Raw genomic sequence first — 22,966 nt, forward strand, 5'->3', positions numbered from 1 at the left:
TGATGGTAGATGGTGTGAAAGTGGAGGTGAGGTCAGACCTGTCTTCGTAACTGCCAATAGGCAGTGGGAGTTGGGTAAGAGGATGGAGCCTTTAAGAAGTTTGGGAGCAACTGTATAATTGAAATTCCCGGCCTTCTTAATAGTTATGTGAAACAATAAGATGCTTTCTTTTCGGTTTGTGGAAGATGTAGACAGATTTTTGGAGCAGTGTCAGATGGAGAGGCTGTAATAGATGTATTAAATGTCAGCTTAAATTGGCTGAAGGTAAGCCGTGCCGGAGCACTTTTGTAGTTCTTTCTTTTTTAGTTAAAAGACACCGTCCACCGTCCGTTGCAGGCACCCAAAAAGGCGGGGTAGGGCCATAGGTAGTTTGGCTGGTTTTTTCAGGGCCAGGGGAGGGGGGTGAGAGTAGAGAAGGGAAGGGGGTAGGGGGGGTTGGGGGGAGATTAAGGGTAAGGAGAGAAAATGTGAAAAAGTCCTCAGGAACTTTCTTTCCGCTAGTTTGTGTAAGGTAGGCTTTTGGCTCTGCTATGAGTGGGGGTAGTTTAAAGGAGTTGACATTCCTATCATGGAATGTAAATGGTCTACGTGTAAGACCAAGGAGGGATTTAATTTTGAAGTATTTAAGAGACTCACCAGCTCAAATTATAATTTTGCAGGAGACTCATCTGACAGGGTCTGAAAGTAAAGAACTTTATTCGACCAGCGCTGGCTGGCTCATGCATTTTATACTTCTCAATCGGCGGTAACAAAAGGAGTGGCGGTTTTAATTAGACAAGGGGTAAATTGCTCAGTTGAGGGTAAAGCTGTGGATGTTAGAGGTAGGTGGTTGATGGTGAATCTAAGGATAATAGGCCAGTTGTACACTATTATTGGTTATTATGGTCCGAATCAGGATGATGTTGCGCCTTTAGATGAGCTGGCCAGGGAAGTTTTAAGTTTTTCTGGGAAAATAATTATGGCAGGGGATTTCAATACAGTGCTTGATCATAAGTTAGATCGATCAGAAAAGAGCAGGGCTTTGGTGAATACTAAAATGTCAAATAGAGTGAAAGTGATGATGTTTCAGTTAGGACTGTGCGATATTTGGAGATTGAGGTCTGGTCAGGTACCCGGTTATACCTTTTATAATAAGAAGTATAGTCACAGATCGTGGATAGACTACTTTTTGATTGATTCTAGTTTGATTGATGGGGTGGGCCAGGTAGCTCATGTAGGGGCACATCTTTCAGATCACTCAGCTATTACTCTGTCATTACAAATTGAGAGCGGTTTATCGGGATCAACCTGGAGGCTGGATCGTACGGTCCTCTATGATAAGGAAGCTTTAGGTAGCTTGCATAAGGAGATTGAAGTTTTTTTGGATAAAAATTTGGGGTCAGCAAGAATTGAGATTGTCTGGGACACATGTAAAGCATTTTTGCGAGGCAGGCTGGGTGCTAGGGGAGCGAACAAGAGGAGGGCTTATTATAACAGAGTTGCTGAGTTAGAGAAGAAAATTCGGAAGCAGGAGGCGGTAATTGTAAGCTCGGGTGGCCCGGAGGTTGAGGAAAATACCCTGTTCGAGTTGGCTGAACTAAAAGCAGATTTGGTGGGTGTTCTAAGTCAAAGGGTTAAGGAGAAATGGGATGCTAGTCAACTTGTACATTTTGAGTATGGGGAGGGGAGTAGTAAATTGCTAGCTTGGAAGGGGAGAAAGGATTGTGCACGAAATTTGATAAACGAAGTGAGGGAGGTGGAGTCAGGTCAGATGGTTACGGATAGTAAGGGTATAGTGGAAGCCTTCCACAAGTATTTTGTGGATGTATATAAGGAGGAGCGTGTACCTGAAGCCCAAGCATTAGAGCGGTGGTTAGAGGTGGTGAAGCCACTGTCTGATGACCTCCAGGAGATATTAAATCAGGAAATATCACAGGCAGAAGTGGAAGGTGTGATTAAACAAATTAAGCGGGGAAAGCACCAGGGCCCGATGGGCTTCCAGCTGAAATGTACAAGGTACTGATTGATATTTTAGTGCCTTTTATAACTCAGCTATTTAATGAAGTTTTTTTGGGTAACGCTTCTTTGCCTCCCTCATGGAATGAGGAGAATATTATATTAATAGCTAAGCCTGGGAAGTCGCCAAAGAACATGGACTCATACAGGCCTATATCACTATTGAACTGTGATTATAAGTTGTTTGCTAAGATTATGGCCGATAGGTTGAGTAAAGTTATACACCAGCTAGTCCACAAAGACCAAAAGGGGTTTATTAAGGGCAGATACCTGAAGGAACTAACTTTTTCCCTTATTGGTAGTATTGATGTGGCTTCTGCTTATGATCTTCCCTTGGCAGTCATCGCTCTGGTTGCCGCCAAGGCATTTGATCGAGTAAATTGGGTGTATCTACAGGCCTTGATTAAACATCTTAAACTAGGCTCAAACTTTAGCACCTCCCTTGCTTCATTATATCAGTCTCCCATGTCTCGGGTACTGGTTAATGGGATATTAACCCAACCCGTGCTAATTATGAAAGGGACTAGACAATGGTGCCCTCTCTCTCCTCTCTTATTCGATCTCTACATTGAGCCCCTAGAATGTATGATTAGAGCAGCAGAGAGGATCACCCCGTTCAAATTTGAGGGGTGGTCTAGGAAGATCGGGTTATATGCTGACGATATAATTATTTTAAGCCCCAAGCTACATCAGTCAATGGAGTGTATAGTTGAATTAACTAAGGAGTTTGGGGCCGTATCAGGCTATCTAATAAGCCAGGACAAGACGGAGGTTATGTCCTGGAACCTAAATCCTGAGGGTATAGCCTGTATATCGGAACTCAGATATCTAGGGGTGAGGATAACTCACGATATACAGGAGCTTACGAAGGTGAATTTTCTTAGAGTGAAGAAGGAGATTACTGCCGCTCTCCGAGGCTGGGCGCACCTGCCGCTATCATTGTTCGGGTGTGTGAATCTAGTGAAGATGATGATTCTGCCGAAAATTACTTTTTTGTTTGATTCACTGCCGTTATCATTTGAGAAGGACTGGTTTGCAAAACTTCAGAGCGAGACAGGCTCGTTTATATGGGCTTCAAGAGGCTCCCGTATTTCTTGGAAGAAGATTAGGAGGAAGCTTTTGAAGGGAGGGTTAGCGGCTCCAGACTTCCAGATTTATTCATGGGCTTTTTTGCAAAAAAATGTCGTATGTTGTTGGGTACTCCGGGGAGTTCAGATATTGGGAAATTGCTGGATGCGCTGCTTGGAATGGCTAATTTTAAAGAGTACGGCTTCATGTATAAATTCGCTGATCCAAAATACTTCAAGAAGGTCAGACTAAGAGTCTTGAGGAATCTAGCGGAGGTCTGGTTTAGAATTAGGAGGGTATTAAAAATTCCCTATTACAGTTTTATGGCTCCGATCTGGGACACACCGGGGTCCCCTCTCTGGTCTAAGGATGCCCTGGCAAAAGCATTGAAAGTGGATGGGCCTCGGAGGTGGAAAGATTTATTTCCGGAGGGCAAGTTGATTGCATGGAGGGTTTGCTTACAGGAATGGGGACCGAGTTTTTCCAGGTTTAAGTACCTGCAGATTCAGAGTTTTGCAGCGGGAAAGGAAAGTTTAATTGGTCTCCACAATGATCTCGAAGAGAAGTAGCTGTTAGAAACGGAGTTTAAAAAGGAAGTTTCGCTTTGGTATTTGCTAATATTGGAGATGGAGGATGGACCATTCAGGCTGCCTGAAACCTTGTGGGGTGAGTGCTTGCCGGGGATCGCTACAGAAGACCAATGGCAAGTAACAATGTCTATGCTATATAAAATAGTTAAACCCACAAATTTAAGGAGGAACCATCTGTTTACGATTCACAGGGCATATTGGCCATCCAGAAGACTCTCGAAATTCAACCCTGGGGGTATGGTGGTGTGCCCTAAATGCAAGAGTCCGAATGAGGATGACATCCATATGTTTCTGCATTGTCCAGCGTAAAAAGGATTCTGGGAGGCTGTAAGTACGAGGTTGTCAACAGCTCTTGGCCTCCAGATCAAGGTAAGCCCTGAACTTGTCATGACAGGGAAACTGGATCTGCAAGGTAAGGGCGCGGATGATAATGCGAAGCTGGTGTTTTATGCTGTATTGTTGGCTCGCAGAGAAATTTGCAAACTATGGGTGTCTGCGGTGCCCCCAACAGATCTGGACTGGATAAGATCTATGAGAGCTATTGCCAAATTAGACATTTCGGAGCAGCGTAAAAAAAGATATTGTTTCTGGGCTCCCTTTTTGTTATGTTTTGGGTGAAGGGGAAGGTGGTAAATTAAGGGGGAAAAAAAGAGAAGTCCTATGATTAAGCCTTTCTCTCATCTCGGTTTGGCCTGCAGTCTTCCCGGCCTGGTGAAGATTTGAGGAAAGGGTGGCTAAGCCTTGGAGGAAGTCCCTCTGTCCAACCAACTCAAGGGGCACTGCTTGGAAGAGGGGCAGATTCTAAGTAGCGTGGCAGAAGCCCCCCTCTACAGCGGAGTCAATATATGAGGTTAAACAGCCCAAGGGTGGTATTGTTGAGTGCTGGGCGGTGAGAGGGCAAATGAGGATAAAAAAAACCAAAACAAAACAGCAGTTTTCAATGAGGACACCTTTTTGAATTGGAATTTTATAGGTGAAAGTTTTTTTTTCGAGCTCTTGTATGTGTTTGTGCTTTACCGGTTTGGCTGCAGCATTTACATCAAATAATGTGTTTGTTGGAAGAAGATTATGTGACAGAATGTCCTTGATAAATGTACCCCTTTCTTTTGCTACATCCATTTATCTATGTGCTTGCAAAAGGTTTTTTTTTGTAACCTGTTTTGTTGTCCCTGGTTAGACGAAACTCCAACAATGGCAATTAAAGTGCGGAGGTTTAGCTTTAGTGATTATGTCAAATATATTCTTGTTTTTCAATACAAATTTCTCCTGCTTCAGTTTGTGTGTATAGTTTCAATCCATGTTCCAGGACATCTAGTAGACGTGACTTTATATCTTTATCCACATATTGTTTGGTCACAAAGTTGTGTAATCGTACAGGCTCAGTTATTTCAAAGGGATTTCTTTGGTGCTGCATTAAATGAAGAAGGCTGTCAACATGTTTATTTCAAAGTTCCTCTCTCTTTCCTACAAGTTTGTGGTGAGAAACAGTTTCACGAGGGTCCATTAATTTTGAATTTGTGATGACTCTGAAAACATTGCAAATAGAAAGGACATCATGGTAAACTAGCTGCTATTGAGTGACATGTTCACTTTTACGTGTCTGTTCATTCCCATGGATCTTTTCTGTGATCTCTGGATTGTCTGTTCCAGTTTCATATCTGGAGCCACAGCATTGAACCTTCAGTCTCTGATTTAACCATAAAATGTCTTTGGATGAATTTTCTATAGAGTTGTGGTTTGTCCACCTCTAGCTTCTTCACTTTTTCCAAATGTCAGGATCCATATCTCAGGTAGTTTATGTACGAATTCTTGAAACATAAAAATCAGTGACTCCATAGTCTTCATATGCAGCTCCCAATCACCTTCCCAATCAGCATGTACCAAGTTTTTCAATAGAGCTAACATGTGTGAAACATTTACCTTGTACTTGCAAAGTTCAGATTTGTCATAATTTTCTTTGACAAATTCTATGAACTTGGTTTTCAGGTTTTCTGATGTTGATCTGAGTGTATTGAACATTTTCTGGCTTTGAATTATGTCTTTTGAATGAAGTGCACCCTGTGCCTTGTTCACTGAGATACGATATGCAAAACCAAATTTGTCATTTTTGTTTCAGAAAACATTCTGCACATTTAATATTCACTGTGTTAATTTTTAAATATTCCTAAAATGCTGTCCCTCAAAGAAAGTGCCCCTTACTCTACTACAAGCAGCTATGTAAAACACACTAAGGGGCATATTAGCAAGAACCTCATTAAAATTATCGCAGTTTTAGTGGCAGGAAATTGCCGCTAAAATGGCGATAATGAGCTTACTAATATGCGTTATAGAATTCCAATAGAAGCACAGGTTAGATGTGCAGGACATCTAACTTGGGCTTCTATTGGAATTCTATAACGCATATTAACAAGCCCATTATCGCCGTTTTAGCGGCAGTTTCCTGCTGCTAAAACGGTTATAATGTTAACAAGGTTCTTGCTAATATGCCCCTAAGTGCCTCTAACTTAACTACCTGAAATCACATTGCTGCCTTGTAACGGTTAGAAAGGGCTATAATAATGCTACAATGCAATACCATACCTTGTAAATACTTTTCTGTAGCACTCAGGTTTCTCTCTACAACACCTGCCTCACAGTAATTTTCCGTCCACTGCTGGCTGCACATCTCTTAATGCCTTAATTTACCACAGGCAACTTCACTTTGAGACAAAAGACGAGCAGAATTGCGATTTTTGGGAATTCTTTCTCATGATTACATTTTGCCTGAAATCTAAATCACATACAGTGTTTCGGGCATAATCCTGGAAATCTTTGAAACTCTTGTGCAAACATGCAAACACATATGATTAGAAAGAGGAAGTGCCAATGCAATTGCAAAAAATGTTTTACTTTTACCCTTGACTTGAGTAAATCTCAAACTCTTTCCAGGGTGGGAACAGTTCAGGGACATGTTTGTGAATGCCCACACACCTGTAATACTGTGGGTATTCACAAACGTCCTTGGCAGTCCCGCCAGGCATGCCCACCTTGTTTGAAGTTTGTTTTTTGTTTTTTCTATTTCTTTTTATTAAGCAGTTCGACCAAAGCACATCATTTGATTACAAGCAGGCGACTTCATCATTTCTCAGTGACATTGCATACATTACAAGATATTTACAGTTATCATATTGATTAGTTCAAGGTGTTCCAGGAGTATTAATGTCAATCTGCCAACCAGGTGGGAGACAAACATCACCTCTGTAACGGTTCCATGCTCCCCATACCTTATTCCATTTCCCAGGGCATCCTCTAGCTATGAACACTGACTTTTCTCTGTACATGCACCAGTCTAGATGCTCCTTCCACCTCCTCAATTGAGGTGGCTGAAAAGCGCCCCACTGCGGTGCGATGTTTGGTTTTGCTATCATATATGCTAAACTTGCCCTAAAGATAGTGGTGGTGTTGAGATCCGTGGGCTCCCAGACATTTAATATGCATCTCCGAGCCTCTGGCTCTTTGTTGACCCCCAATACTGCCCGCAGTGTGCAGTGGATGTCTCTCCAATATAATTGTATCTGTGGACAGTGCCACAGTATATGGATGAATGTTCCCAGTTCCACACACCCCCTTCTGCACTCTCCGCTTTCTGTCTGACCCATTCGGACCGTTACATAGGTCCTATGTAATATTTTAAGCTGCACTAATCTCAGCCTGGCCTGGATTGCAACCACTCGTGGGGAAGAGATCGCCTCTTGCCAGTCTTCATCATCAAGTTCTAAGCCATCATAGTTCCATTTTCTTTTAAGGGTTAGTAATGGATCTCCCATGTTGTAAATCAATTTCCTATATATGAGGGAAATTGTCTTCTCCGGGAGATGCCCGTCCAGCACCCTATCCTCCAGCGGGTAGGCTTTCGGGAGTATCGTGCCACTAGGGACCTGGGTGAGTAACGCATGGCGAACCTGGAGGTAACGGAAATACTCAGGGTCTGTCAGGCTGTACTGCATTTCGAGCAACTCAAATGTATGAACCGTTCCCTCCCCCCATATTTCTTTGATTTGCAAGATCCCTATGAAGTCCCACTTATCAAAACCCTTGGATTTCCAGAGGCTCCCCAGTTTCTCAGAGTTCCACAGTGGTGGGGCGAGTGTGAGTTTGTTTTCCCACTTCAGGTGTCTATTGACTGCATGCCATATCTGGACGGCGTGTGCTGTCGGTCCAGTCAGCGGGAATCTATGGGGTTTGGCATACAACGCTCTAGTATAGTCTACCCCTGGGATTAGCCACCTGTCCAAGGCATATCCGGGATCATTCGGGTGGCCATAGATCCCGTGGTTTGATAGCCGCAAGCTGGGATGCCCAGTAGTATTTCTTTAAGTCTGGCAGACTAATTCCTCCATCATACCAGTTAAGAGTCAACTTTGAGAATGCTATGTAGGACCTGCCATCCCAGAGAAGCTGACTCTGGAGACTCTCAATGTCTTTGAAGTAGGTCGCTGGGACCGGATCCATCGTATTTTGGAGGGCATACAAAAACCGATGAAGAGCAATCATTTTAAAAAGAACCACCCTTCCTAGCATGGAAAAAAGAAGGGATCTCCAATGTGTGACGTCGTTCTTAAATCTCTGCATGGGCGGGTTCAAATTATGGGCAAAGCGGAGTTTCGAATCCAGTGTCACATAGATACCAAGATATTGAAAACCTTCTAATGCAATCTGGATCTGGCAATTTCGCAGAATGACAGGCGGGCCACCCTGAAGGACGTAAACTACTGATTTGGACCAGTTTACCATAAATCCAGAGTATCTTCCGAAGATTGCCAGCACGTCTAGAAGGCAGATCAATGATGCAATGATGCTCTTGGATTAGTGAAATAAAGCAGAATGTCATCCCCACACAGGGATATCTTGTCTAACCCTGGGCGGAGAACTACGCTCCGTTCGCGAAGTTTGCGAATTTTCGGCAACTTCGCACTTCGTGGCGAGCGCGAAGTTGTCGACTACTTCGCAATCTACAGCGTAGCGTAGTAGTTTTTCTTCCTCGTGCGCTCAATAGCATTCTCGCGTGCGCGGTAATGACTTACCGTGGTTCTGCGTTCCCTTTCTCACTTTTCTCTCCCAGTCGCGTTCGCTACAATGTTTGGAATCCGGCCGCACAATCCTATGCGACTTTGAGAACGCGAATACGTGATTCGGACGCGCGAACATGTCATTGGGACGTGCGATCCTCCTTGCAGCGCCATGTTGGTAAGATCGCGTTTCCGAACACGCGGAAACTGCAATCTGGCACAGAATATCTCCCGAGCATGTTAAAATCTTCTCAAAAATGTTCATTTAACCCCTCAGATTGTAATTTGGCTGTATTTGTTTGGGCTAGGAGTCCTCTTTTTGTTTCTACTCTTTTTTTCAAGAGAAAGGAAGTGCCCCTGAGTCTCCAACTTCCTGTTCCTGTCCACCAGGCTCCTCCCAGTGCTTTGTCCATGTGGTGTTGTTCACTTTCATTTGGATTTAGAGCTGGAAGGATCACATTTTGTGTATCTCTGCTGCATCATAGCATTTAATTGGATTTATTGAGGAATTTTGGATTTGAACTTTTCTTTTACAAGTAAGTTTGAGAATTGAGAATTGGTGTACTGTAAATGTTTGTTTGGTTTGGGGTTTTTTTAACTACAGTTTTCTGTGCTTCTCAATCTTTCTTAAAAATTATTATTGAGGGAGGCCTGTACTTTCATGAGGGGCCAAGTTGTATGTGTTTGAAATTTCATCCAGTACGCCTAGAGGTACCCAAGGGTCCACCCATGTTTCTGTTGTGTCTGTGGCATTGGATTTAATTGCATACTCTGTTGTAGTGGAATTTAACTTTTTTCTAAAATTAGGTAACCCTAGTAGTTCATGTAGTTAGTGTAGGCATGCTTGAGTTCATTTACTTTCTGTGGGTGGCTTGGCCAGGTGGTGGTGGCCATTTTGTGTTTGGAGCCACTGTGTTTTTTTGCCATAGGCCTCCAAGCTTGTGGCCTACTCTGCCAGTAGGCCCAAGGGTACTACTGCATTCTCGCGAGCTATATCTCTCGAGTTGCCTAAAACGTTCCCGAAAATGTAGATGCTGTTTATTTTGCTAAAAGAAACTCCTCAGGTTGTCATTTGCTTGTAGTTTTTGGAGCATGGACCACTTACTGTTTCTGTCCTCTATGTACTTTGTTATTATTTGAGGGTGGCCTGACCATGTGGGCGGCTTAGTGGCCATTTTGTCAAGCAGTCAACCATTGTCCTTTTGCCATAGGTATGTATTGTCTGTCTTCTCTTTCTTTTGATGTTTTTGTGGGTGGCAAGGCCATGTGGGGGCGACCATTTTGTGTTTGGAGCCACTGTGATTTTTTTGCCATAGGCCTCCAAGCTTGTGGCCTACTCTGCCAGTAGGCCCAAGGGTACTACTAGAGTCCTCATCATGTGGGTGCATGAAAGTTGTTCAACTGATTTCGGGTGTTTAAGTTGTAAGTGTTACATCGTAGGTCATGGATGGCTTTGGATTGATTAGCAAAATGTTTTTTTGGTGTTGAATTGCAGGTTTTGGGTGTGTGTTGAATAATATGCGCACTAGGTAACCCTAGAATTCAGCTCGCGTAGTTTTGGTAACTTTGCACAGTGCTACAACGCGACCATACAGTTTTTGTCTTCTTCACGCGCTCAATGTGCGTGCTCGAGCACGCGATAACGACGTTTTGTACAGTACGCGCTGCCGAACACGCCGAATTTGCATTCTCGCGAGCTATATCTCTCGAGTTGCCTAAAACGTTCCCGAAAATGTAGATGCTGTTCATTTTGCTAAAAGAAACTCCTCAGGTTGTCATTTGCTTGTAGTTTTTGGAGCATGGACCACTTACTGTTTCTGTCCTCTATGTACTTTGTTATTATTTGAGGGTGGCCTGACCATATGGGCGGCTTGGCGGTCATTTTGTCAAGCAGCCAACCATTGTCCTTTTGCCATAGGAATGTATTGTCTGTCTTCTCTTTCTTTTCATGTTTTTGTGGGTGGCCTGGCCATGTGGCGGCGGCCATTTTGGGTTTGGAGCCACTGTGTTTTTTTTTTGCCATAGGCCTCCAAGCTTGTGGCCTACTCTGCCAGTAGGCCCAAGGGTACTACTAGAGTCCTCATCATGTGGGTGCATGAAAGTTGTTCAACTGATTTTGGGTGTTTAAGTTGTAAGTGTTACAGCATAGGTCATGGATGGCTTTAGATTGATTAGCAAAATGTTTTTTTGGTGTTGAATTGCAGGATTTGGGTGTGTGTTGAATAATATACGCACTAGGTAACCCTAGAATTCAGCTTGCGTAGTTTTGGTAACTTTGCACAGTGCTACAACGCGACCGTACAGTTATTGTCTTCTTCGCGTGCTCAATGTGCGTGCTCGGGCACGCGATAATGACGTTTTGTACAGTTCGCGCTGCCGAACACGCCGAATTTGCATTCTCGCAAGCTATATCTCTCGAGTTGCCTAAAACGTTCCCGAAAATGTAGATGCTGTTCATTTTGCTAAAAGAAACTCCTCAGGTTGTCATTTGCTTGTAGTTTTTGGAGCATGGACCTGACCATGTGGGCGGCTTGGCGGCCATTTTGTCAAGCAGCCAAACATTGTCCTTTTGCCATAGGAATGTATTGTCTGTCTTCTCTTTCTTTTCATGTTTTTGTGGGTGGCCAGGCCATGTGGGGGCGGCCATTTTGTGTGACCTTCCATCGTGGTTTAGTTTTTTTGCCGCAGGCCTACAAACTTGTGTGATTTTTTTCTGCCAGTAGGCCTAGAGTCCCAGAGATAGTCAGCAGGATGATTGATGTAGCGTTGTCCATTTTGTCTGTTGAATTTAACATCATTTAGGGCATGGGTGGCAATGCATTGAATTTTCAAATGTGGTGTTTGGGGTGTTATTTGTTTGGGTGAAAAAAAATCTAAATGCCTTTGTTGTTTGTGTTGTTGTGTAACTTTCAAACCTTGTAGCCATGGGGATTTTCTTTTTTGCATTAAGCTGTGATGCAGGCATCCTCCTTTTTCTGGCCATATAGGGAGGGATATAGGCCTGCTTGACTTTATTGTTTTCTGGCCTTTGCCCTTTACCCATGTACCTGTGATGAGAGTGCCCATGTGGAGCTGGGGTGGTAGTAGTAGTGTGCTGTTTTGTTTTTTGACAAATTGGCCTGTGTCTTGCCATTGTTCCTGTTGGCTTAATACTGTTCACATCCCCATTGCTATCTGCTGCAGGTCACTGATGCTGCATCCATCCGAAATTATGCACAAATTAAGGATAAACAAGTTCCACTTCCACTACATTAGCTTTTTAGTTCTTTGCTATTCTTACTCCTACTGGTTGTACTAATACTTCTAGTAGTAATTAAAATTAAAGCTAAAAAAAATCCACGTTCGACTGATGTTGTTAACTAACTTCTGCCTTCTTTGCTTGTAGGTGCTGAAGAGGGGGTGTCATCATTCATCGCCTGTTCTACTGCCAGACAGACGTCCTTCTGTACTACGTCACGTGTGGTGTGACTAACCTGACCAGATATCATTTTCAGCAACTTGTGCAACTGAGTGCTGCTGCTGACATCTGAAGAAGATGGGCCCAAAGAAAGCAGGTACCAGGTCCTCCAAGACCAAGAAAGTAGCTGAGAAGAAGGAAGAACAGAAGAAGGAAGTGACACTTAAGTCTGGTGTTGACCCGAAAATCTTTTTTGGGCAAAAAAAACAGTACGCCTGCAGCAGCAGTGACCGGGGTCCAAGCTGGGGCCAGCACCTCCGCATCAGTGGGCCCAAGCCACCAACCCAGGCCCAAGCAGATGAGTGAGGAAGAGGTAGCCAGCCTAATGGTGGAAAGAAGTGATACTGAGCCTGAGCTGAACTTATCGCTATCTCAAAGTAGTACACATTCCACGCAAGAGGGAACACAGCAGAAAAGTGGTGAACAACAACCAGCGCCCGCAATAGTAGATGTTCAACCTGAGCCACCACCCGCAATAGTAGTTGTTCAACAACAACTACCTCCCGCAATAGTAGATGCTCAACGAAAAGAACAACCACAACCACCGCCTGCAATAGTAGGTGTTCCACAACCACCGCCCGCAATATTAGATGTTCAACGAAAACAACAACCACAACCACCGCCTGCAATAGTTGTTGTTCAAGAACCACCACTGGCAATAGTAGTTGTTGTTCCTCCCGAAGTCGGGGCAGTTCAGGAAATTGAGCCTGATGCTGAGCAAGAAGACGAGGCAGCACCTCATGCAGGAGATCTATTGTTTTCCAAATCCCCACCAAGGAAAAGGAGGGTTAGTCCATTGAGTTCTTCGCCAAGCATCCCTTTTGATGATCTTGATCTCAATTGGGAGCCACAACAATCTCAGCATGAGAGGGAGAGACATCCCAAGAAGACCAGGCTAGGGAAAAGGAAGGTTCCAGGAAGCCTACCACTTATGGAGTGCGATGTTGAGCAGCCGGATAATGATGGTGATGATGAGTCAGACCCAGTCATCACAAGCATTACTCATGGCCCTGAGGACATGAAGACCAACATTTTAACCCTATCAAGAATGGCTGCGACTAGGGATGTAGCACGCATACCACCAACACAGGCCACACCAAAACTACCTCCAGCTTCCATTTTTACATTTGCACACAGCCGGCAGCATCCTACATCCAGCACAATTTCCACCTCAGCAGAAGTAGGTAGTGGTACAACTGCGCAGCCACATGGCGAAATTCACCACACAACAACCTCCAGTTCATCCGGCATTGGAAGTGGCACCTCTAGCAGGAGACAAAAGTTAAGCTCCCCAGTGTGGGACTTTTTTACAGTTAGCGCAAATGAGGAGAACATTGCTATATGCTCCATTTGTCATTCCTCTGTTAGTCGTGGTAAGCTTGGTACAAACTATGGTACCGGAGGCCCAATGACCCATATGAAAAAACACCACGCAATCACGTGGGAGGACCACCTACGTCTCATAAAAGCAGGAACCATTAATGTTGGTGGGGAAGCAGTAGAAGGTCCACAGGTCGAACCGGAAGAAGAGGGAGACATTCTATCTGGTAGTGGTACACTAAGTACCCCTGTCCGACTCCCCAGCACTGCAGTGGTAGATCTCACATCCTCCGCATCAGCAACATCTCTGTGGCACCAGAGTAAGAGTAACCCGGAGACACCAAAGAGTACGGGTGCAAAGTCTGCGACGCAAATGACAGCATCGGGCACAACAGAAAGAAATACCAAGCAGCGTACCATTGTTAGCATGTTTAGGCAGGAGGGAAAGTACGAGCGCAACCACCCAATAGCACGTTTGTACAATGCTAAGCTTGCTAAAATGTTAGCTCTGGACCTTCTCCCTTTTTCTTTTGTTGAAGGGGTGGGTTTCCTGGAATTTGTGTCAACCCTCTGCCCAAAAGGGAATGTTCCCAGCCGCTACTATTTTGCCAGAGTTGCTGTTCCAGCACTACACCACGACGTGCTGGAATTGCTTGGAAAAGCCTTGCAGCAGAGTGCTGTGCATAGTATCCACCTGACAACAGACATGTGGACCAGTAGCCAAGCCACTGATTACATGTGCATCACTGCACACTGGATCTCTTTTACAAGTGTTAGAGACAAGATATCTACAGGCATTGACACTACTGCGATTTTAAATGATACTCGCAAACATGCTACTGTAGCCATGTTTGCTATGGAGACATCGCATACTGCTGCAAACATTTTGGATGAGTTCAACAGCAAGGTCTTTGAATGGCTGCGACCAAGAGGCCTCAATATTGGTTTTGTTGCCACGGACAATGGCAGTAATGTAGTTAAGGCCATGGAAGATGGTGGCTATTTTAGGGTCCCGTGTTTGGCACACTGCATTAACATTGTGGTTCAAGACTTTCTGAAAAGTGAAAGCAAAGTCAGCAGCTTACTGACCATTTGCAGAAGAATCTGCACGCATTTCAATCATTCTTTTAAAGCCCGGAAGCAGCTAGGGGTCATTCAACGTGAGTATAGAATGCCAGTGAAAGCACTCATCCAGGAGGTACCAACACGTTGGAACTCTACTTATTACATGCTTGATCGGCTGTTTGAGCAGTACATACCACTTAATGCTTATGTCATGACAAGAAGATCAGGGGATCCAACTGGTGTTATTAAAGCCATGACAGTTGAGATGTCGCAATGGGACCTCATTAAATGCCTGACAGAGATGCTACTTCCTTTTGAGGTCTTCACACGTGCAGTCAGCAGGGAGGACTGTACTATGAGCCAAGCTATCCCATTGTTGTACATGCTGGAGCAAGAGCTGAAGGAGGTGTCTGAAACATACGAAGGTGTTGAAGGAAAACTTGAAGCATGTAATTTGGCGAAGTCCTTAGCCGGCCGCTTATCTCAGAATACAAGGATTCAAAATAAGATTGTGTTGCATCAACATTACATTACTGACACAATTTTGGATCCACGGTACAAATTATTTGTGAACAGTAATGCAGTAATTCCTTTTTCAGAAGGGGATGTTTCCAAGTACAAAACTGTAATAGCCGAGGAAGCCACTGATTTAGAAAACGAACGGCTCTCAATTAGAGGCCTGCCAGTGCCAGCCCAGGACAGTGCAAGTACTACTGAGCATCCTACAGAGTCAAGTTCTTCTTCACAGCATGCGAGCAGTGTGTTTGCTTCCCAGCAGTCACCAACACAAACAATAACAACAACCGCACCAACAGGATCTGATTCATCAGACACAAGCAAAAAAATAGCTGCTTGGTTTCTACAGAAAGGGATTGGTAAGTCCGTTGCTGTCGCAAAGCAAAAAGAGGACGAGCAAACCTGAGCACCAATGAACATTGAGCGGTTGGTCCAGGCCTATCTGGATGACACAACAGAGGTGTTCATGAGCAAAGCCCATTGGTGTATTGGTATAGGACAAGAAGCCAATGGCCACTGCTCAGCAGGCTGGCGATAAAGTATCTAGCTTGCCCTGTTGCAAGTGTCTCTTCTGAGCGTGTTTTCAGTGCTGCTGTTGCCATTGTGACTGTGAAAATGACCAGTCTCTCGCCCAAAAGCGTGGAGAGGTTAACCATGGTAAAAATGAATCAGCACTTGATACCACCAGACTACAAAGTACGTGAATCAGAGCTGGAAGAGGAGAGCGAGTCGGAAGAAATAATTAGTGGGTTACAGGACCTACTTCTGTCGGAAGAACCACCAGGGTTTGAGGACGAGCTCCTCTTCCCTGACAACTAGGCTTTGCTTGCAGTGCCAAACTTAATCATCATCAATCACAGGTAAGAAGAGAAGTTTGCTAGGAGGTATAATGGAGGAGAGACTGGTAGTACAAATAGGACAAATATGACTCAGTGAGGGGTACTGCATCTATCTGTTGGCATGATGTTGTTACATGTGGTCAATTTATAATTATTTCAATCAAACACTAGCCGCTGCCCTGCATGTAGAGTAAACCTTGCGACGTACAACAGTAACCCCACCACAAAACAACATCATATGTGTACGTTGAAAATAAATAACATTTATTGATGTACATAAAAAAATATCCTCCTAGTCCTCTCCTATCCCACCCCTATCCCCACCCTAACCCAACCAATGTCCAAGTCCAAAGAATGTCCCACAAAAATAAGTTAACCCCAACACCCAATTCCCACCCACCAACAAAAGTATTAAAAAAGGGGCAAATGAACAGGGTCCATCACATTCGGCGGGCTTTAAGGTGTTTGTCCACCAATATCTTCACACGCTCCTCTAATTGATCCTCCAACTTTGACACCCGGAGGAGAATCTTTTGCCGAAATGCACAGCACCTACATTTGCATCCATGTGGGGGGGCGGCAGATGTTTTTACATGCCGGCGGTGAGCGGATGCCTGACTACGGCGCCGTACTCCTACAGGTGGTGCCTGGCTGGGGCCTTGGGCATTGGTAGAAGCAGCAGCTGCTGCCTCTTCCTCCTCCTCGGCCTCAGCCACCAGCCGGCGGTACTCCTCAACAATGGCCTGCAGTTTCCTTTGCCGGGCCCTGGCTGCCAACTCCTTCCTTGATGGTTTGTGGGAAGGAGTATGAGTATCTATAAAAAAAGGAACAGAATTGTAACTGAAACTCTTCCAAATTAATTCAACACATAGTGGAATAGTAGCACTACCAAGCGCAGTACATACAAATGTTGGCAACTTTTAGTATCTATCTAATCTATCCTCCTGCTTCCCCTGCCTGTAACTTTTGTTGAAGTTTTTTCTGGCATTATACTGGCCCTAGTACTATGGGTGGACTTGAGTACACAGAAGAACACCAGTCTTTTTTGTATCTCCTTTTATATTTTCAAAGTAAGACTCTGCTTCCAGTGACAGTCTCCACCTATGATGAATACAATACATTTAGGGGGAAAACAACCAATAAAAATAAATGTCTATCATTCTTTATTATCGCCTTAGCTGGTTTCACTTTCACCAACAACCACCCATGCGTCCACTCCTTCCTTGCCTTGGGTTTCATTGTCGCAAACTCCGCTCATGATTCTTGCTATCCACTATATCCATGCACCCATATTGTTTTGCCCAACCAGGCATGCAACTTCTCTTTCACCTTCCAGTTCTACCCATCCTTCAACAACCCATGCATCGGATTCATATCAGCCACGTGCATGAACCTTCCAAAGTATTCTTCTATGGTCTTTCGTCCTTCCTCCTTCCTCCCTAGTTCACTTCTTTCCCTTTTTGTTCAACACATCCCTCAAGGTCATCTGATCTGATTTTTAGTCTTCTCCATAACTTTCACAGCTGAGCTGGAGTCTGATAGAAGAGGCCTTGTTTACTCAACTCACGCTGGCAATGCTGCAAAGGGTGTCTTCTTCAACCATTGTATATTGTCCAGTACAATTTCAAATTCATACTTTCTTAATAAGTCTCATAGCACAGTGAGGGAAATGTTCCCCTTCCACCTAGTAATGCAAATAAGTAATGAATATAACTTACCACCGCCCACCGCTGAAGTTTCCTCCCCCACTGTTGCTACTGCAGGTGCCGCAGCCACTGTCCCCTCCTGGGTGGCATTAGTATCGCCGCTGGCCCCGTCGGCAGTGGCACTGGTCGTTGGTAGTGACAGTGCACCTATAAAAGCAAGTACACCTTTTGAGATGCCTGCACAACTTCCCCTATTTTACTAGTTGTACTTCACCAGGAAGGAAGATTGAAAATACAGTTACGTACAACATAAAGCATTGTAAGTGTGACTAGTCCAAATTGCGTACTACTGTACAGCAGTCATTAGACAGAGTTTAGTTTTACTTTATTAGATGGTCCCTAGGGTCATCTAATCTCTACTCCTACTCTAGTCTTTGGAACGTTAGCCTGAGCCATGTAACCATTTTAGAATGATCCGGGTCTACTGTTTTGCCCATGTTGTTACCTTGCAGCTTGTTGCAGTAAGAAAGACACATTTGAGGCCACATGAGTGTTGCATACAACTAAAGAGGTTGACTTACTTACTTACAGTATTGTTAATCCCTTTTGCTTATCCATAATGTTACACTTTTTTGGCATGACTGCTATAAACTGGCATAGTTATTCACTGTCTAACGTGCAACATTTTTCTCCTAGGCAGATGAGAAGATTGCCTTCTACGAACCAGAGATTAGCAGAGCTTTCGAAAGATGCATGTGTAACCAGTATACGTTCAACGGTGAGGGGTCTCCCACAATTCCCACAGTTCTCTATCGTGCACTAGTTGTACAAAAATGTATAGTATTTAATCTTCTTTATTGTGCATGGTGGAGCTGGATGTTTTTCATGGAACAACTTACAAGTTACAACAATACAAAGCTTGTTGTTAAAAAAATAAAGTTTTTGAACTTGCACATAGACTCTGTGGTATATTTTGAGTGTCTCGGGTGTTGTGGACTTAAACGAGTGAGTGAGCGAAAGGGTGTTCTTCTGTTCTGGGTTGTGAAAATCATTGGGTATATCTAACTATCTTCTTGTGGGGGTCGGGACAGAGTGGGACAAATGACTATGACTGAGACACTTAGGTAGGTAGACTGTCGTTGAATTGTGGGTTCTTCTGACTGAGTTGTGTGACTAGGGTGTAAGTAAGGTCCAACCTCCCTATCACCAACATCGTATTTTCTTGTGCATAGTTCTGTATGTGCCTGTGCAGAGAATAACTGCAACAGTAGTAGTAGTATAATAACCTAACAAAAATTAGTAGGCAAACATCTGGTTGCGCATTTTTGGGGTGGGAATTGACAAAGACTAGAGATTACAGATGACACCACAAAAGACAGGAGTGGACCCAGTGGCTACAGCTATTCTATCACAGCTTTATTCCAAAGAATACCTTAACTAAAGAGTGGCCAACAGGGCAAGCTTAGCTATAGACAGTCTAATAGTTGTAGCACAAAGAGTCATCGGGCAGAGGCAGTTTGGAGGAATTTAAACTAGTCAGGGATGGCATTAGATACCCAAAATTTGGAAAACAAATTGAAGACCAAAGAAGGTTTAGCTAACATTTAATTAGGAAGGAGGCTTAATAGGTTTGAAACAATAAGGTGCGTTAAAAAGTTAGGGAAATATAATTCATAATAATATAAGCACTGGAGGACTTACTGGGGCCAGCAGCAGGATCCTCGGTAGAGGAGCGCTCCTCTGGTGGTTGTGCCGCCGACTCGGACCCCGTCTTCGTGCCCCTGGGTGGTGCTGATCATGTAAGAAATAATAAAGAAAGAGAAACATTGAGTGCTGTGAAACAAATACATCATTCAAAAATCCTCTCAAACATTTTAGGAAACAACAATTGCAATAAAATTTACTTCAAAGTCTAAATGACTACTGGCTTGCACGATTCACAGACCGTCTACTTATAGAACACTAATCAAATATTCCATAAACATTCTGATTGCAGAATATACTAACGAAGCCAGTACCTCCTGACCTACACCACCTATTCCAGAATCCAGCCGGGCCAATTGTTCAGTAAGTCGACATTTCCATTTTATTTTTGCCCGCAAACATGCATAGATGAGATGGAGGAGTAGGACACATGCATAAATTTGTGCATACACAAAATTGTTGGTTGCTTGCGTCATATGAAGTGCTACTAACTGACGTGACAATGCTATTGCTGCTAAGCCTACCACTCAGTAAACAAACTGCAAACCGGTTCTATGGAGGGGTGGGATAAATAAGAACTAAATAAGCATTCAGTGACAGAGGAGGCGCCGCGTCATGCAGACCGTTAGGAAAATATGAACTAATACTATCCATCCACCACTATTTCACTAAAGGACAATGTAAGGACTAGACTCTAGCAATAGCATTAACTAACTTCAGTTCTCCAAAGTAAACTCTAACATCAATAGTCACCAGCCCAAGCTAGCGCACAGTTACAAACCAGTAAGAGAAGGGGCGAGTGAGCAGCACCTGTGTCATAGGGTAACAGAAGATTTTGAGACGGAATTGATCTGCAATGTAACTAAGCGCACAAGTAATCATGTTACTAATTCCTCCAAGAATTATACACAATACTTATACTACTATATATACATATAATAATATTACTAGCTACTCACCAAGCCCCACGACCTCGACACCTAGCAGGTCCAACAGGTCCTGCTCCCTGTCAAGAATGTATGCCCACCGGTGGGCCAGCTGCTGGTGGGTGTGCCAGATATCCGTGCGGCGGAAGACTGCCTGGCGTACCTTCGCCCACCAGAGGTGATGCTCCTCTGGGAGGTAACCAGGGCCTGGCCTGCCGCCTGCTGCCTAGGTCAAGGGGAGGTGGCGCTGGATAAAAAAAACAAGGGCGGCCACCTCCACCTCCCCGAAAAGATTCCGGGCCTTCACCCCTGAAGGTCGCATTCTGCCGCAAGGCAGCCGGCTCTTGGGGGCAGGCGCCTTGCCCTTCGAGCCGGTTCTGCTGCTCCCCTTTGCCATGGTTCTGGGGTGGAGGTGGAAAAGAAAAGTTAGAACAAAAGGAAAAAAAGTTATGGGGGAAGAAGTAGGAGTAAAATAAAAAAGTAGAAAAGTTTAAAAAAAGGTGAAAAAGTAGAAATAAAATGCAAAATATAAACTTAGGGACAGAGAGAGATAGATGATAAGTAAAAAAAGTAAGAAAAACTGTGAAAATAGGTAAAGATTGCACAGATATAAGGTGGATAGAAAACTAGGCCCAGAACCATAGCATAGAGTGTGAAAAATAAGATGGCCACGCCCATCGCGACCACATGGGTAAGTTTGCGCGCAATTTCACGCGAACACGCATTTTGTCAGCGTGAACAAGTAGTTGTCTTCCCGAATAAGACGTGCACCGCACGAACACGTTATATGCGACCCGGAAGAGGAAATAGGGGACGCGAGCGGGCGGGAAAATTGAAAAAACAGGATGGCCGCGCCCATAGCCCACCACATGGGTAAGGTTGCACACTACAATCCCCCGAACGCGCAGACAGCGCCCCGAATACGCACAACGCGCTCCCGAGCAAGAAAAACATCCTATCACCAACATCGTATTTTCTTGTGCATAGTTCTGTATGTGCCTGTGCAGAGAATAACTGCAACAGTAGTAGTAGTATAATAACCTAACAAAAATTAGTAGGCAAACATCTGGTTGCGCATTTTTGGGGTGGGAATTGACAAAGACTAGAGATTACAGATGACACCACAAAAGACAGGAGTGGACCCAGTGGCTACAGCTATTCTATCACAGCTTTATTCCAAAGAATACCTTAACTAAAGAGTGGCCAACAGGGCAAGCTTAGCTATAGACAGTCTAATAGTTGTAGCACAAAGAGTCATCGGGCAGAGGCAGTTTGGAGGAATTTAAACTAGTCAGGGATGGCATTAGATACCCAAAATTTGGAAAACAAATTGAAGACCAAAGAAGGTTTAGCTAACATTTAATTAGGAAGGAGGCTTAATAGGTTTGTAACAATAAGGTGCGTTAAAAAGTTAGGGAAATATAATTCATAATAATATAAGCACTGGAGGACTTACTGGGGCCAGCAGCAGGATCCTCGGTAGAGGAGCGCTCCTCTGGTGGTTGTGCCGCCGACTCGGACCCCGTCTTCGTGCCCCTGGGTGGTGCTGATCATGTAAGAAATAATAAAGAAAGAGAAACATTGAGTGCTGTGAAACAAATACATCATTCAAAAATCCTCTCAAACATTTTAGGAAACAACAATTGCAATACAATTTACTTCAAAGTCTAAATGACTACTGGCTTGCACGATTCACAGACCGTCTACTTATAGAACACTAATCAAATATTCCATAAACATTCTGATTGCAGAATATACTAACGAAGCCAGTACCTCCTGACCTACACCACCTATTCCAGAATCCAGCCGGGCCAATTGTTCAGTAAGTCGACATTTCCATTTTATTTTTGCCCGCAAACATGCATAGATGAGATGGAGGAGTAGGACACATGCATAAATTTGTGCATACACAAAATTGTTGGTTGCTTGCGTCATATGAAGCGCTACTAACTGACGTGACAATGCTATTGCTGCTAAGCCTACCACTCAGTAAACAAACTGCAAACCGGTTCTATGGAGGGGTGGGATAAATAAGAACTAAATAAGCATTCAGTGACAGAGGAGGCGCCGCGTCATGCAGACCGTTAGGAAAATATGAACTAATACTATCCATCCACCACTATTTCACTGAAGGACAATGTAAGGACTAGACTCTAGCAATAGCATTAACTAACTTCAGTTCTCCAAAGTAAACTCTAACATCAATAATCACCAGCCCAAGCTAGCGCACAGTTACAAACCAGTAAGAGAAGTGGCGAGTGAGCAGCACCTGTGTCATAGGGTAACAGAAGATTTTGAGACGGAATTGATCTGCAATGTAACTAAGCGCACAAGTAATCGTGTTACTTATTCCTCCAAGAATTATACACAATACTTATACTACTATATATACATATATTAATATTACTAGCTACTCACCAAGCCCCATGACCTCGACACCTAGCAGGTCCAACAGGTCCTGCTCCCTGTCCAGAATGTATGCCCACCGGTGGGCCAGCTGCTGGTGGGTGTGCCAGATATCCGTGCGGCGGAAGACTGCCTGGCGTACCTTCGCCCACCGGCGGTGATGCTCCTCTGGGAGGTAACCAGAGCCTGGCCTGCCGCCTGCTGCCTAGGTCAAGGGGAGGTGGCGCTGGATAAAAAAAACAAGGGCGGCCACCTCCGCCTCCCCGAAAAGATTCCGGGCCTTCACCCCTGAAGGTCGCATTCTGCCGCAAGGCAGCCGGCTCTTGGGGGCAGGCGCCTTGCCCTTCGAGCCGGTTCTGCTGCTCCCCTTTGCCATGGTTCTGGGG

This window comes from Lissotriton helveticus, chromosome 3_1, assembly GCF_964261635.1.
Source record: "Lissotriton helveticus chromosome 3_1, aLisHel1.1, whole genome shotgun sequence".
NCBI lineage: Eukaryota > Metazoa > Chordata > Amphibia > Caudata > Salamandridae > Lissotriton > Lissotriton helveticus.